We start from the raw sequence: 17,677 nt of genomic DNA, 5'->3' as shown, positions 1-17,677 counted from the left end.
GAAAGTCAATGAAATGTAGTTTTTGAAACTGTCGCTACTTCTTCAGCGCGCGATAACGGATAGGATTGGTCCCACAGTAAAGAATGACTTATTTATCTAAATTTTTAAATGAAGCGCTACCACAGCGCCCAGTGTAATCGCTGAGTTCCAGCAATCACGTCAAATTAAGAAGAATGCTATTTCTTGGAGTCCACATGTCTCACTTATAACATTTATAAGATCACATTCTAAAATCAGTTCAATTTAGTATCACAGACAATCGTTTCACTGTTAAAAGCTGCAACCTAGTAATATGAGAAAAATATCGCTAAATACATGTTGGTACGAATATGTGACGCAACCGTTTTAACTGAAGTGGATTGATACCGTTAGAAGGTCAATGAAATGTAGTTTTTGAAACTGTCGCTATTTCTTCAGCGCGCGATAACGGCTAGGATTGGTCCCACAGTAAAGAATGACTTATTTATCTAAATTTTTAAATGAAGCGCTACCACAGCGCCCAGTGTAATCGCTGAGTTCCGGCAATGCCGTCAAATTAAGAAGAATGTTATTTCTTGGAGTCCAATTGTCTCATTTATCACATTTTTAAGGTCACAGTCCAAAATCAGTTCAATTTAGTCCCACAGCAATCGTTTCACTGTTAAAAGCGGTGCAACCTAGTAATATCAAAACAAATATCGCTAAATACATTTTGGTACGAGCATGTGACCCAACTGTTGTAACTCAAACGGACTGACACCGTTAGAAAGTCAATGAAAAGTAGTTTTTAAAACTGTCGCTATTTCTTCAGCACGCGATAACGGATAGGATTGGTCCCACAGTAAAGAATGACTTATTTATCTAAATTTTTAAATGAAGCGCTACCACAGCGCCCAGTGTAATCGCTGAGTTCCGGCAATCAAGTCGAATTAAGAAGAATGTTATTTCTTGGAGTCCAATTGTCTTATTTATCACATTTACCCGGTCACAGTCCAAAGTTAGTTCAATTAAGTCCCACAGTCATTCGTTTCATTGTTAAAAGCGATGCAACCTAGTAATATCAAAACAAATATCGCTAAATACATGTTGGTAGGAATATGTGACCCAACCGTTGTAACTCAAACGGACTGTCACGGTGAGAAAGTCAATGAAATGTAGTTTATGAAACTGTCGATATTTCTTCAGCGCGCGATAACGGCTAGGATTGGTCCCACAGTAGAGAATGTCTTATTTATCTAAAATCTTAAATGAAGCGCTACCACAGAGCCTAGTGTAATCGTTGAGTTCCGACAATTACGTCAAATTAAGAAGAATGTTATTTCTTAGAGTCCAATTGTCTCATTTATAACATTTATAAGGTCACAGTCCAAAGTTAGTTTAATTTAGTCCCACAGCAATCGTTTCATTGTTAAAAGCGATACAACTTAGTAATATCAAAACAAATATCGCTAATTACATGTTGGTACGAGTATGTGACCCAACCGTTGTAACTCAAACGGACTGACACCGTTTGAAAGTCAATGAAATGTAGTTTTTGAAACTGTCGCTATTTCTTCAACGCGCGATAACGGCCAGGATTGGTCCCACAGTTAAAAATGACTTATTAACCTAAGTTCATAAATGAAGCGCTACCAAAGCGCCCAGTGCAATCGCTGAGTTTCTGCAATCTTTTCAAATTAAGAAGAATGCTATTTCTAGGAGTCCACATGTCTCACTTATAACATTTATAAGGTCACATTCCAAAATCAGTTCAATTTAGTATCACAGACAATCGTTTCACTGTTAAAAGCTGCAACCTAGTAATATGAGAAAAATATCGCTAAATACATGTTGGTACGAATATGTGACGCAACCGTTTTAACTGAAGTGGATTGATACCGTTAGAAAGTCAATGAAATGTAGTTTTTGAAACTGTCGCTATTTCTTCAGCGCGCGATAACGGCTAGGATTGGTCCCACAGTAAAGAATGACTTATTTACCTAAACTTTTAAATGAAGCGCTACCACAGCGCCCAGTGTAATCGCTGAGTTCCGGCAATCACGTCAAGTTAAGAAGAATGTTATTTCTTGGAGTCAAATTGTCTCATTTATCACATTTATCAGGTCATAGTCCAAAGTTAGTTCAATTAAGTCCCGCAGTCATTCGTTTCATTGTTAAAAGCGATGCAACCTAGTAATATCAAAAAAAATATCTCTAAATGCTTGTTGGTACGAATATGTGACCCAACCTTTGTAACTCAAACGGACTGACACTGTTAGAAAGTCAATGAAATGTAGTTTATGAAACTCTCGATAGTTCTTCAGCGCGCGATAACGGCTAGGATTGGTCCCACAGTAAAGAATGACTTATTTATCTAATTTTTAAATGAAGCTCTACCACAGCGCCCAGTGTAATTGCTGAGTTCCGGCAATGCCGTCAAATTAAGAAGAATGTTATTTCTTGGAATCCAATTGTCTCATTTATCACATTTATCAGGTCACAGTCCAAAAGTTAGTTCAATTAAGTCCCACAGTCCTTCGTTTCATTGTTAAAAGGGATGCAACCTAGTAATATCAAAAAAATATCACTAAATACATGTTGGTACGAATATGTGACGCAACCGTTGTAACTCAAACGGACTGACACCGTTAGAAAGTCAATGAAATGTAGTTTTTGAAACTGTCGCTACTTCTTCAGCGCGCGATAACGGCTAGGATTGGTCCCACAGTAAAGAATGACTTATTTACCTAAACTTTTAAATGAAGCGCTACCACAGCGCCCAGTGTAATCGCTGAGTTCCAGCAATCACGTCAAATTAAGAAGAATGTTATTTCTTGGATTCCAATTTTCTCATTTATCACATTTATCAGGTCACAGTCCAAAGTTAGTTCAATGAAGTCCCACAGTCATTCGTTTCATTGTTAAAAGCGATGCCACCTAGTAATATCAAAAAAATATCGCTAAATACATTATGGTACGAATATGTGACGCAACCGTTGTAACTCAAACGGACTGACACCGTTAGAAAGTCAATGAAATGTAGTTTTTGAAACTGTCACTACTTCTTCAGCGCGCGATAACGGATAGGATTGGTCCCACAGTAAAGAATGACTTATTTATCTAAGTTTTTAAATGAAGCGCTACCACAGCGCCCAGTGTAATCGCTGAGTTCCAGCAATCACGTCAAATTAAGAAGAATGTTATTTCTTGGATTCCAATTTTCTCATTTATCACATTTATCAGGTCACAGTCCAAAGTTAGTTCAATAAAGTTCCACAGTCATTCGTTTCATTGTTAAAAGCGATGCAACCTAGTAATATCAAAACAAATATCGCTAAATACATGTTGGTACGAATATGTGACGCAACCGTTTTAACTGAAGTGGATTGATACCGTTAGAAAGTCAATGAAATGTAGTTTTTGAATCTGTCGCTATTTCTTCAGGGCGCAATAACGGCTAGGATTGCTCCCACAGTAAAGAATGACTTATTTACCTAAACTTTTAAATGAACCGCTACCACACCGCCCAGTGTAATCGCTGAGTTCCGGCAATGCCGTCAAATTAAGAAGAATGTTATTTCTTGGAATCCAATTGTCTCATTTATCAAATTTATCAGGTCACAGTCCAAAAGTCAGTTCAATTAAGTCCCACAGTCATTCGTTTCATTGTTAAAAGGGATGCAACCTAGTAATGTCAAAAAAAATATCGCTAAATACATGTTGGTACGAATATGTGACCCAACCTTTGTAACTCAAACGGACTGACACTGTTAGAAAGTCAATGAAATGTAGTTTATGAAGCTCTCGATAGTTCTTCAGCGTGCGATAACGGCTAGGATTGGTCCCACAGTAAAGAATGACTTATTTTTCTAATTTTTTAAATGAAGCTCTACCACAGCGCCCAGTGTAATTGCTGAGTTCCGGCAATGCCGTCAAATTAAGAAGAATGTTATTTCTTGGAATCCAATTGTCTCATTTATCACATTTATCAGGCCACAGTCCAAAAGTTAGTTCAATTAAGTCCCACAGTCCTTCGTTTCATTGTTAAAAGGGATGCAACCTAGTAATATCAAAAAAATATCACTAAATACATGTTGGTACGATTATGTGACGCAACTGTTGTAACTCAAACGGACTGACACCGTTAGAAATTCAATGAAATGTAGTTTTTGAAACTGTCGCTACTTCTTCAGCGCGCGATAACGGATAGGATTGGTCCCACAGTAAAGAATGACTTATTTATCTAAATTTTTAAATGAAGCGCTACCACAGCGACCAGTGTAATCGCTGAGTTCCAGCAATCACGTCAAATTAAGAAGAATGTTATTTCTTGGATTCCAATTTTCTCATTTATCACATTTATCAGGTCACAGTCCAAAGTTAGTTCAATAAAGTCCCACAGTCATTCGTTTCATTGTTAAAAGCGATGCAACCTAGTAATATCAAAAAAATATCGCTAAATACATTATGGTACGAATATGTGACGCAACCGTTGTAACTCAAACGGACTGACACCGTTAGAAAGTCAATGAAATGTAGTTTTTGAAACTGTCACTACTTCTTCAGCGCGCGATAACGGATAGGATTGGTCCCACAGTAAAGAATGACTTATTTATCTAAGTTTTTAAATGAAGCGCTACCTCAGCGTCCAGTGTAATCGCTGAGTTCCAGCAATCACGTCAAATTAAGAAGAATGTTATTTCTTGGATTCCAATTTTCTCATTTATCACATTTATCAGGTCACAGTCCAAAGTTAGTTCAATTAAGTGCCACAGTCATTCGTTTCATTGTTAAAAGCGATGCAACCTAGTAATATCAAAACAAATATCGCTAAATACATGTTGGTACGAATATGTGACGCAACCGTTTTAACTGAAGTGGATTGATACCGTTAGAAAGTCAATGAAATGTAGTTTTTGAATCTGTCGCTATTTCTTCAGGGCGCGATAACGGCTAGGATTGCTCCCACAGTAAAGAATGACTTATTTACCTAAACTTTTAAATGAACCGCTACCACACCGCCCAGTGTAATCGCTGAGTTCCGGCAATCACGTCAAATTAAGAAGAATGTTATTTCTTGGAGTCAAATTGTCTCATTTATCACATTTATCAGGTCACAGTCCAAAGTTAGTTCAATTAAGTCCCACAGTCATTCGTTTCATTGTTAAAAGCGATGCAACCTAGTAATATCAAAAAAAATATCGCTAAATGCTTGTTGGTACGAATATGTGACCCAACCTTTGTAACTGAAACGGACTGACACCGTTAGAAAGTCAATGAAATGTAGTTTATGAAACTCTCGATAGTTCTTCAGCGCGCGATAACGGCTAGGATTGGCCCCGCACTAAAGAATGACTTATTTATCGAAATTTTTAAATGAAGCTCTACCACAGCGCCCAGTGTAATCGCTGAGTTCTGGCAATGCCGTCAAATTAAGAAGAATGTTATTTCTTGGAATCCAATTGTCTCATTTATCACATTTATCAGGTCACAGTCCAAAAGTCAGTTCAATTAAGTCCCACAGTCATTCGATTCATTGTTAAAAGGGATCCAACCTAGTAATGTCAAAAAAAATATCGCTAAATACATGTTGGTACGAATGTGTGACACAACCGTTGTAACTCAAACGGACTGACACCATTAGAAAGTCAATAAAATGTAGTTTTTGAAACTGTTGCTATTTCTTCAGCGCGCGATAACGGCTAGGATTGGTCACACAGTAACAAATGACTTATTCATCTAAATTTTTAAATAAAGCGCTACCACAGCGCCCAGTGTAATCGCTGTGTTCCGGCAATCACGCCAAATTAAGAAAAATGTTTTTTCTTGGAGTCCAATTGTCTCATTTATCACATTTATCAGGACACAGTGCAAAAGTTAGTTCAATTAAGTCCCACAGTCCTTCGTTTCATTGTTAAAAGGGATGCAACCTAGTAATATCAAAAAAATATCACTAAATACATGTTGGTACGAATATGTGACGCAACCGTTGTAACTCAAACGGACTGACACCGTTAGAAAGTCAATGAAATGTAGTTTTTGAAACTGTCGCTACTTCTTCAGCGCGCGTTAACGGATAGGATTGGTCCCACAGTAAAGAATGACTTATTTATCTAAATTTTTAAATGAAGCGCTACCACAGCGCCCAGTGTAATCGCTGAGTTCCAGCAATCACGTCAAATTAAGAAGAATGTTATTTCTTGGATTCCAATTTTCTCATTTATCACATTTATCAGGTCACAGTCCAAAGTTAGTTCAATAAAGTCCCACAGTCATTCGTTTCCTTGTTAAATCGATGCAACCTAGTAATATCAAAAAAATATCGCTAAATACATTATGGTACGAATATGTGACGCAACCGTTGTAACTCAAACGGACTGACACCGTTAGAAAGTCAATGAAATGTAGTTTTTGAAACTGTCACTACCTCTTCAGCGCGCGATAACGGATAGGATTGGTCCCACAGTAAAGAATGACTTATTTATCTAAATTTTTAAATGAAGCGCTACCACAGCGCCCAGTGTAATCGCTGAGTTCCAGCAATCACGTCAAATTAAGAAGAATGTTATTTCTTGGATTCCAATTTTCTCATTTATCACATTTATCAGGTCACAGTCCAAAGTTAGTTCAATTAAGTCCCACAGTCATTCGTTTCATTGTTAAAAGCGATGCAACCTAGTAATATCAAAACAAATATCGCTAAATACATGTTGACACGAATATGTGACGCAACCGTTTTAACTGAAGTGAATTGATACCGTTAGAAAGTCAATGAGATGTAGTTTTTGAAACTGTCGCTATTTCTTCAGGGCGCGATAACGGCTAGGATTGCTCCCACAGTAAAGAATGACTTATTTACCTAAACTTTTAAATGAACCGCTACCACACCGCCCAGTGTAATCGCTGAGTTCCGGCAATGCCGTCAAATTAAGAAGAATGTTATTTCTTGGAATCCAATTGTCTCATTTATCACATTTATCAGGTCACAGTCCAAAAGTCAGTTCAATTAAGTCCCACAGTCATTCGTTTCATTGTTAAAAGGGATGCAACCTAGTAATATCAAAAAAAATATCGCTAAATACATGTTGGTACGAATATGTGACGCAACTGTTGTAACTCAAACGGACTGGCACCGTTAGAAAGTCAATGAAATGTAGTTTATGAAACTGTCGCTATTTCTACAGCGCGCGATAACGGCTAGGATTGGTCCCACAGTAAAGAATGACTTATTTATCTAATTTTTTAAATGAAGCTCTACCACAGCGCCCAGTGTAATTGCTGAGTTCCGGCAATGCCGTCAAATTAAGAAGAATGTTATTTCTTGGAATCCAATTGTCTCATTTATCACATTTATCAGGTCACAGTCCAAAAGTTAGTTCAATTAAGTCCCACAGTCCTTCGTTTCATTGTTAAAAGGGATACAACCTAGTAATATCAAAAAAATATCACTAAATACATGTTGGTACGAATTTGTGACGCAACCGTTGTAACTCCAACGGACTGACACCGTTAGAAAGTCAATGAAATGTAGTTTTTGAAACTGTCGCTACTTCTTCAGCGCGCGTTAACGGATAGGATTGGTCCCACAGTAAAGAATGACTTATTTATCTAAATTTTTAAATGAAGCGCTACCACAGCGCCCAGTGTAATCGCTGAGTTCCAGCAATCACTTCAAATTAAGAAGAATGTTATTTCTTGGATTCCAATTTTCTCATTTATCACATTTATCAGGTCACAGTCCAAAGTTAGTTCAATTAAGTCCCACAGTCATTCGTTTCATTGTTAAAAGCGATGCAACCTAGTAATATCAACACAAATATCGCTAAATACATGTTGACACGAATATGTGACGCAACGGTTTTAACTGAAGTGGATTGATACCGTTAGAAAGTCAATGAAATGTAGTTTTTGAAACTGTCGCTATTTCTTCAGGGCGCGATAACGGCTAGGATTGCTCCCACAGTAAAGAATGACTTATTTACCTAAACTTTTAAATGAACCGCTACCACACCGCCCAGTGTAATCGCTGAGTTCCGGCAATGCCGTCAAATTAAGAAGAATGTTATTTCTTGGAATCCAATTGTCTCATTTATCACATTTATCAGGTCACAGTCCAAAAGTCAGTTCAATTTAGTATCACAGACAATCGTTTCACTGTTAAAAGCGATGCAACCTAGTAATATCAAAAAAATATCGCTAAATACATTATGGTACGAATATGTGACGCAACCGTTGTAACTCAAACGGACTGACACCGTTAGAAAGTCAATGAAATGTAGTTTTTGAAACTGTCACTACTTCTTCAGCGCGCGATAACGGATAGGATTGGTCCCACAGTAAAAAATGACTTATTTATCTAAGTTTTTAAATGAAGCGCTACCACAGCGTCCAGTGTAATCGCTGAGTTCCAGCAATCACGTCAAATTAAGAAGAATGTTATTTCTTGGATTCCAATTTTCTCATTTATCACATTTATCAGGTCACAGTCCAAAGTTAGTTCAATTAAGTGCCACAGTCATTCGTTTCATTGTTAAAAGCGATGCAACCTAGTAATATCAAAACAAATATCGCTAAATACATGTTGGTACGAATATGTGACGCAACCGTTTTAACTGAAGTGGATTGATACCGTTAGAAAGTCAATGAAATGTAGTTTTTGAATCTGTCGCTATTTCTTCAGGGCGCGATAACGGCTAGGATTGCTCCCACAGTAAAGAATGACTTATTTACCTAAACTTTTAAATGAACCGCTACCACACCGCCCAGTGTAATCGCTGAGTTCCGGCAATCACGTCAAATTAAGAAGAATGTTATTTCTTGGAGTCAAATTGTCTCATTTATCACATTTATCAGGTCACAGTCCAAAGTTAGTTCAATTAAGTCCCACAGTCATTCGTTTCATTGTTAAAAGGGATGCAACCTAGTAATATCAAAAAAATATCACTAAATACATGTTGGTACGAATATGTGACGCAACCGTTGTAACTCAAACGGACTGACACCGTTAGAAAGTCAATGAAATGTAGTTTTCGAAACTGTCGCTACTTCTTCAGCGCGCGTTAACGGATAGGATTGGTCCCACAGTAAAGAATGACTTATTTATCTAAATTTTTAAATGAAGCGCTACCACAGCGCCCAGTGTAATCGCTGAGTTCCAGCAATCACGTCAAATTAAGAAGAATGTTATTTCTTGGATTCCAATTTTCTCATTTATCACATTTATCAGGTCACAGTCCAAAGTTAGTTCAATAAAGTCCCACAGTCATTCGTTTCATTGTTAAATCGATGCAACCTAGTAATATCAAAAAAATATCGCTAAATACATTATGGTACGAATATGTGACGCAACCGTTCTAACTCAAACGGACTGACACCGTTAGAAAGTCAATGAAATGTAGTTTTTGAAACTGTCACTACCTCTTCAGCGCGCGATAACGGATAGGATTGGTCCCACAGTAAAGAATGACTTATTTATCTAAATTTTTAAATGAAGCGCTACCACAGCGCCCAGTGTAATCGCTGAGTTCCAGCAATCACGTCAAATTAAGAAGAATGTTATTTCTTGGATTCCAATTTTCTCATTTATCACATTTATCAGGTCACAGTCCAAAGTTAGTTCAATTAAGTCCCACAGTCATTCGTTTCATTGTTAAAAGCGATGCAACCTAGTAATATCAAAACAAATATCGCTAAATACATGTTGACACGAATATGTGACGCAACCGTTTTAACTGAAGTGAATTGATACCGTTAGAAAGTCAATGAGATGTAGTTTTTGAAACTGTCGCTATTTCTTCAGGGCGCGATAACGGCTAGGATTGCTCCCACAGTAAAGAATGACTTATTTACCTAAACTTTTAAATGAACCGCTACCACACCGCCCAGTGTAATCGCTGAGTTCCGGCAATGCCGTCAAATTAAGAAGAATGTTATTTCTTGGAATCCAATTGTCTCATTTATCACATTTATCAGGTCACAGTCCAAAAGTCAGTTCAATTAAGTCCCACAGTCATTCGTTTCATTGTTAAAAGGGATGCAACCTAGTAATATCAAAAAAAATATCGCTAAATACATGTTGGTACGAATATGTGACGCAACTGTTGTAACTCAAACGGACTGGCACCGTTAGAAAGTCAATGAAATGTAGTTTATGAAACTGTCGCTATTTCTACAGCGCGCGATAACGGCTAGGATTGGTCCCACAGTAAAGAATGACTTATTTATCTAATTTTTTAAATGAAGCTCTACCACAGCGCCCAGTGTAATTGCTGAGTTCCGGCAATGCCGTCAAATTAAGAAGAATGTTATTTCTTGGAATCCAATTGTCTCATTTATCACATTTATCAGGTCACAGTCCAAAAGTTAGTTCAATTAAGTCCCACAGTCCTTCGTTTCATTGTTAAAAGGGATACAACCTAGTAATATCAAAAAAATATCACTAAATACATGTTGGTACGAATTTGTGACGCAACCGTTGTAACTCCAACGGACTGACACCGTTAGAAAGTCAATGAAATGTAGTTTTTGAAACTGTCGCTACTTCTTCAGCGCGCGTTAACGGAAAGGATTGGTCCCACAGTAAAGAATGACTTATTTATCTAAATTTTTAAATGAAGCGCTACCACAGCGCCCAGTGTAATCGCTGAGTTCCAGCAATCACTTCAAATTAAGAAGAATGTTATTTCTTGGATTCCAATTTTCTCATTTATCACATTTATCAGGTCACAGTCCAAAGTTAGTTCAATTAAGTCCCACAGTCATTCGTTTCATTGTTAAAAGCGATGCAACCTAGTAATATCAAAACAAATATCGCTAAATACATGTTGACACGAATATGTGACGCAACGGTTTTAACTGAAGTGGATTGATACCGTTAGAAAGTCAATGAAATGTAGTTTTTGAAACTGTCGCTATTTCTTCAGGGCGCGATAACGGCTAGGATTGCTCCCACAGTAAAGAATGACTTATTTACCTAAACTTTTAAATGAACCGCTACCACACCGCCCAGTGTAATCGCTGAGTTCCGGCAATGCCGTCAAATTAAGAAGAATGTTATTTCTTGGAATCCAATTGTCTCATTTATCACATTTATCAGGTCACAGTCCAAAAGTCAGTTCAATTTAGTATCACAGACAATCGTTTCACTGTTAAAAGCTGCAACCTAGTAATATGAGAAAAATATCGCTAAATACATGTTGGTACGAATATGTGACGCAACCGTTTTAACTGAAGTGGATTGATACCGTTAGAAAGTCAATGAAATGTAGTTTTTGAAACTGTCGCTATTTCTTCAGCGCGCGATAACGGCTAGGATTGGTCCCACAGTAAAGAATGACTTATTTACCTAAACTTTTAAATGAAGCGCTCTCACACCGCCCAGTGTAATCGCTGAGTTCCGGCAATCACGTCAAGTTAAGAAGAATGTTATTTCTTGGAGTCAAATTGTCTCATTTATCACATTTATCAGGTCATAGTCCAAAGTTAGTTCAATTAAGTCCCGCAGTCATTCGTTTCATTGTTAAAAGCGATGCAACCTAGTAATATCAAAAAAAATATCTCTAAATGCTTGTTGGTACGAATATGTGACCCAACCTTTGTAACTCAAACGGACTGGCACCGTTAGAAAGTCAATGAAATGTAGTTTATGAAACTGTCGATATTTCTTCAGCGCGCGATAACGGCTAGGATTGGTCCCACAGTAAAGAATGACTTATTTATCTAATTTTTTAAATGAAGCTCTACCACAGCGCCCAGTGTAATTGCTGAGTTCCGGCAATGCCGTCAAATTAAGAAGAATGTTATCTCTTGGAATCCAATTGTCTCATTTATCACATTTATCAGGTCACAGTCCAAAAGTTAGTTCAATTAAGTCCCACAGTCCTTCGTTTCATTGTTAAAAGGGATACAACCTAGTAATATCAAAAAAATATCACTAAATACATGTTGGTACGAATTTGTGACGCAACCGTTGTAACTCCAACGGACTGACACCGTTAGAAAGTCAATGAAATGTAGTTTTTGAAACTGTCGCTACTTCTTCAGCGCGCGTTAACGGAAAGGATTGGTCCCACAGTAAAGAATGACTTATTTATCTAAATTTTTAAATGAAGCGCTACCACAGCGCCCAGTGTAATCGCTGAGTTCCAGCAATCACTTCAAATTAAGAAGAATGTTATTTCTTGGATTCCAATTTTCTCATTTATCACATTTATCAGGTCACAGTCCAAAGTTAGTTCAATTAAGTCCCACAGTCATTCGTTTCATTGTTAAAAGCGATGCAACCTAGTAATATCAAAACAAATATCGCTAAATACATGTTGACACGAATATGTGACGCAACGGTTTTAACTGAAGTGGATTGATACCGTTAGAAAGTCAATGAAATGTAGTTTTTGAAACTGTCGCTATTTCTTCAGGGCGCGATAACGGCTAGGATTGCTCCCACAGTAAAGAATGACTTATTTACCTAAACTTTTAAATGAACCGCTACCACACCGCCCAGTGTAATCGCTGAGTTCCGGCAATGCCGTCAAATTAAGAAGAATGTTATTTCTTGGAATCCAATTGTCTCATTTATCACATTTATCAGGTCACAGTCCAAAAGTCAGTTCAATTTAGTATCACAGACAATCGTTTCACTGTTAAAAGCTGCAACCTAGTAATATGAGAAAAATATCGCTAAATACATGTTGGTACGAATATGTGACGCAACCGTTTTAACTGAAGTGGATTGATACCGTTAGAAAGTCAATGAAATGTAGTTTTTGAAACTGTCGTTATTTCTTCAGCGCGCGATAACGGCTACGATTAGTCCCACAGTAAAGAATGACTTATTTACCTAAACTTTTAAATGAAGCGCTCTCACACCGCCCAGTGTAATCGCTGAGTTCCGGCAATCACGTCAAGTTAAGAAGAATGTTATTTCTTGGAGTCAAATTGTCTCATTTATCACATTTATCAGGTCATAGTCCAAAGTTAGTTCAATTAAGTCCCGCAGTCATTCGTTTCATTGTTAAAAGCGATGCAACCTAGTAATATCAAAAAAAATATCTCTAAATGCTTGTTGGTACGAATATGTGACCCAACCTTTGTAACTCAAACGGACTGACACTGTTAGAAAGTCAATGAAATGTAGTTTATGAAACTCTCGATAGTTCTTCTGCGCGCGATAACGGCTAGGATTGGTCCCACAGTAAAGAATGACTTATTTATCTAATTTTTAAATGAAGCTCTACCACAGCGCCCAGTGTAATTGCTGAGTTCCGGCAATGCCGTCAAATTAAGAAGAATGTTATTTCTTGGAATCCAATTGTCTCATTTATCACATTTATCAGGTCACAGTCCAAAAGTTAGTTCAATTAAGTCCCACAGTCCTTCGTTTCATTGTTAAAAGGGATGCAACCTAGTAATATCAAAAAAATATCACTAAATACATGTTGGTACGAATATGTGACGCAACCGTTGTAACTCAAACGGACTGACACCGTTAGAAAGTCAATGAAATGTAGTTTTTGAAACTGTCGCTACTTCTTCAGCGCGCGATAACGGATAGGATTGGTCCCACAGTAAAGAATGACTTATTTATCTAAATTTTTAAATGAAGCGCTACCACAGCGCCCAGTGTAATCGCTGAGTTCCAGCAATCACGTCAAATTAAGAAGAATGCTATTTCTTGGAGTCCACATGTCTCACTTATAACATTTATAAGGTCACATTCCAAAATCAGTTCAATTTAGTATCACAGACAATCGTTTCACTGTTAAAAGCTGCAACCTAGTAATATGAGAAAAATATCGCTAAATACATGTTGGTACGAATATGTGACGCAACCGTTTTAACTGAAGTGGATTGATACCGTTAGAAGGTCAATGAAATGTAGTTTTTGAAACTGTCGCTATTTCTCCAGCGCGCGATAACGGCTAGGATTGGTCCCACAGTAAAGAATGACTTATTTACCTAAACTTTTAAATGAAGCGCTACCACACCGCCCAGTGTAATCGCTGAGTTCCGGCAATCACGTCAAATTAAGAAGAATGTTATTTCTTGGAGTCAAATTGTCTCATTTATCACATTTATCAGGTCATAGTCCAAAGTTAGTTCAATTAAGTCCCACAGTCATTCGTTTCATTGTTAAAAGCGATGCAACCTAGTAATATCAAAAAAAATATCGCTAAATGCTTGTTGGTACGAATATGTGACCCAACCTTTGTAACTCAAACGGACTGACACTGTTAGAAAGTCAATGAAATGTAGTTTATGAAGCTCTCGATAGTTCTTCAGCGCGCTATACCGGCTAGGATTGGTCCCACAGTAAAGAATGACTTATTTATCTAATTTTTTAAATGAAGCTCTACCACAGCGCCCAGTGTAATTGCTGAGTTCCGGCAATGCCGTCAAATTAAGAAGAAAGTTATTTCTTGGAATCCAATTGTCTCATTTATCACATTTATCAGGTCACAGTCCAAAATTTAGTTCAATTAAGTCCCACAGTCCTTCGTTTCATTGTTAAAAGGGATGCAACCTAGTAATATCAAAAAAATATCGCTAAATACAAATATGGTACGAATATGTGACGCAACCGTTGTAACTCAAACGCACTGACACCGTTAGAAAGTCAATGAAATGTAGTTTTTGAAACTGTCACTACTTCTTCAGCGCGCGATAACGGATAGGATTGGTCCCACAGTAAAGAATGACTTATTTATCTAAGTTTTTAAATGAAGCGCTACCACAGCGCCCAGTGTAATCGCTGAGTTCCAGCAATCACGTCAAATTAAGAAGAATGTTATTTCTTGGATTCCAATTTTCTCATTTATCACATTTATCAGGTCACAGTCCAAAGTTAGTTCAATAAAGTGCCACAGTCATTCGTTTCATTGTTAAAAGCGATGCAACCTAGTAATATCAAAACAAATATCGCTAAATACATGTTGGTACGAATATGTGACGCAACCGTTTTAACTGAAGTGGATTGATACTGTTAGAAAGTCAATGAAATGTAGTTTTTGAATCTGTCGCTATTTCTTCAGGGCGCGATAACGGCTAGGATTGCTCCCACAGTAAAGAATGACTTATTTACCTAAACTTTTAAATGAACCGCTACCACACCGCCCAGTGTAATCGCTGAGTTCCGGCAATCACGTCAAATTAAGAAGAATGTTATTTCTTGGAGTCAAATTGTCTCATTTATCACATTTATCAGGTCACAGTCCAAAGTTAGTTCAATTAAGTCCCAAAGTCATTCGTTTCATTGTTAAAAGCGATGCAACCTAGTAATATCAAAAAAAATATCGCTAAATGCTTGTTGGTACGAATATGTGACCCAACCTTTGTAACTGAAACGGACTGACACCGTTAGAAAGTCAATGGAATGTAGTTTATGAAACTCTCGATAGTTCTTCAGCGCGCGATAACGGCTAGGATTGGCCCCGCACTAAAGAATGACTTATTTATCGAAATTTTCAAATGAAGCTCTACCACAGCGCCCAGTGTAATCGCTGAGTTCCGGCAATGCCGTCAAATTAAGAAGAATGTTATTTCTTGGAATCCAATTGTCTCATTTATCACATTTATCAGGTCACAGTCCAAAAGTCAGTTCAATTAAGTCCCACAGTCATTCGTTTCATTGTTAAAAGGGATGCAACCTAGTAATGTCAAAAAAAATATCGCTAAATACATGTTGGTACGAATATGTGACCCAACCTTTGTAACTCAAACGGACTGACACTGTTAGAAAGTCAATGAAATGTAGTTTATGAAGCTCTCGATAGTTCTTCAGCGTGCGATAACGGCTAGGATTGGTCCCACAGTAAAGAATGACTTATTTATCTAATTTTTTAAATGAAGCTCTACCACAGCGCCCAGTGTAATTGCTGAGTTCCGGCAATGCCGTCAAATTAAGAAGAATGTTATTTCTTGGAATCCAATTATCTCATTTATCACATTTATCAGGTCACAGTCCAAAAGTTAGTTTAATTAAGTCCCACAGTCCTTCGTTTCATTGTTAAAAGGGATGCAACCTAGTAATATCAAAAAAATATCACTAAATACATGTTGGTACAAATATGTGACGCAACTGTTGTAACTCAAACGGACTGACACCGTTAGAAATTCAATGAAATGTAGTTTTGGAAACTGTCGCTACTTCTTCAGCGCGCGATAACGGATAGGATTGGTCCCACAGTAAAGAATGACTTATTTATCTAAATTTTTAAATGAAGCGCTACCACAGCGCCCAGTGTAATCGCTGAGTTCCAGCAATCACGTCAAATTAAGAAGAATGTTATTTCTTGGATTCCAATTTTCTCATTTATCACATTTATCAGGTCACAGTCCAAATTAGTTCAATAAAGTCCCACAGTCATTCGTTTCATTGTTAAAAGCGATGCAACCTAGTAATATCAAAAAAATATCGCTAAATACATTATGGTACGAATATGTGACGCAACCGTTGTAACTCAAACGGACTGACACCGTTAGAAAGTCAATGAAATGTAGTTTTTGAAACTGTCATTACTTCTTCAGCGCGCGATAACGGATAGGATTGGTCCCACAGTAAAGAATGACTTATTTATCTAAGTTTTTAAATGAAGCGCTACCACAGCGTCCAGTGTAATCGCTGAGTTCCAGCAATCACGTCAAATTAAGAAGAATGTTATTTCTTGGATTCCAATTTTCTCATTTATCACATTTATCAGGTCACAGTCCAAAGTTAGTTCAATTAAGTGCCACAGTCATTCGTTTCATTGTTAAAAGCGATGCAACCTAGTAATATCAAAACAAATATCGCTAAATACATGTTGGTACGAATATGTGACGCAACCGTTTTAACTGAAGTGGATTGATACCGTTAGAAAGTCAATGAAATGTAGTTTTTGAATCTGTCGCTATTTCTTCAGGGCGCGATAACGGCTAGGATTGCTCCCACAGTAAAGAATGACTTATTTACCTAAACTTTTAAATGAACCGCTACCACACCGCCCAGTGTAATCGCTGAGTTCCGGCAATCACGTCAAATTAAGAAGAATGTTATTTCTTGGAGTCAAATTGTCTCATTTATCACATTTATCAGGTCACAGTCCAAAGTTAGTTCAATTAAGTCCCACAGTCATTCGTTTCATTGTTAAAAGCGATGCAACCTAGTAATATCAAAAAAAATATCGCTAAATGCTTGTTGGTACGAATATGTGACCCAACCTTTGTAACTGAAACGGACTGGCACCGTTAGAAAGTCAATGAAATGTAGTTTATGAAACTCTCGATAGTTCTTCAGCGCGCGATAACGGCTAGGATTGGCCCCGCACTAAAGAATGACTTATTTATCGAAATTTTTAAATGAAGCTCTACCACAGCGCCCAGTGTAATCGCTGAGTTCCGGCAATGCCGTCAAATTAAGAAGAATGTTATTTCTTGGAATCCAATTGTCTCATTTATCACATTTATCAGGTCACAGTCCAAAAGTCAGTTCAATTAAGTCCCACAGTCATTCGTTTCATTGTTAAAAGGGATGCAACCTAGTAATGTCAAAAAAAATATCGCTAAATACATGTTGGTACGAATATGTGACGCAACCGTTTTAACTGAAGTGGATTGATACCGTCAATGAAATGTAGTTTTTGAAACTGTCGCTATTTCTTCAGCGCGCGATAACGGCTAGGATTGGTCCCACAGTAAAGATTGACTTATTTACCTAAACTTTTAAATGAAGCGCTACCACACC

Source organism: Hydractinia symbiolongicarpus, chromosome 7 (genome assembly GCF_029227915.1).
Source record: "Hydractinia symbiolongicarpus strain clone_291-10 chromosome 7, HSymV2.1, whole genome shotgun sequence".
Lineage (NCBI taxonomy): Eukaryota > Metazoa > Cnidaria > Hydrozoa > Anthoathecata > Hydractiniidae > Hydractinia > Hydractinia symbiolongicarpus.
Note: the sequence above shows the minus strand (reverse complement) of the source record.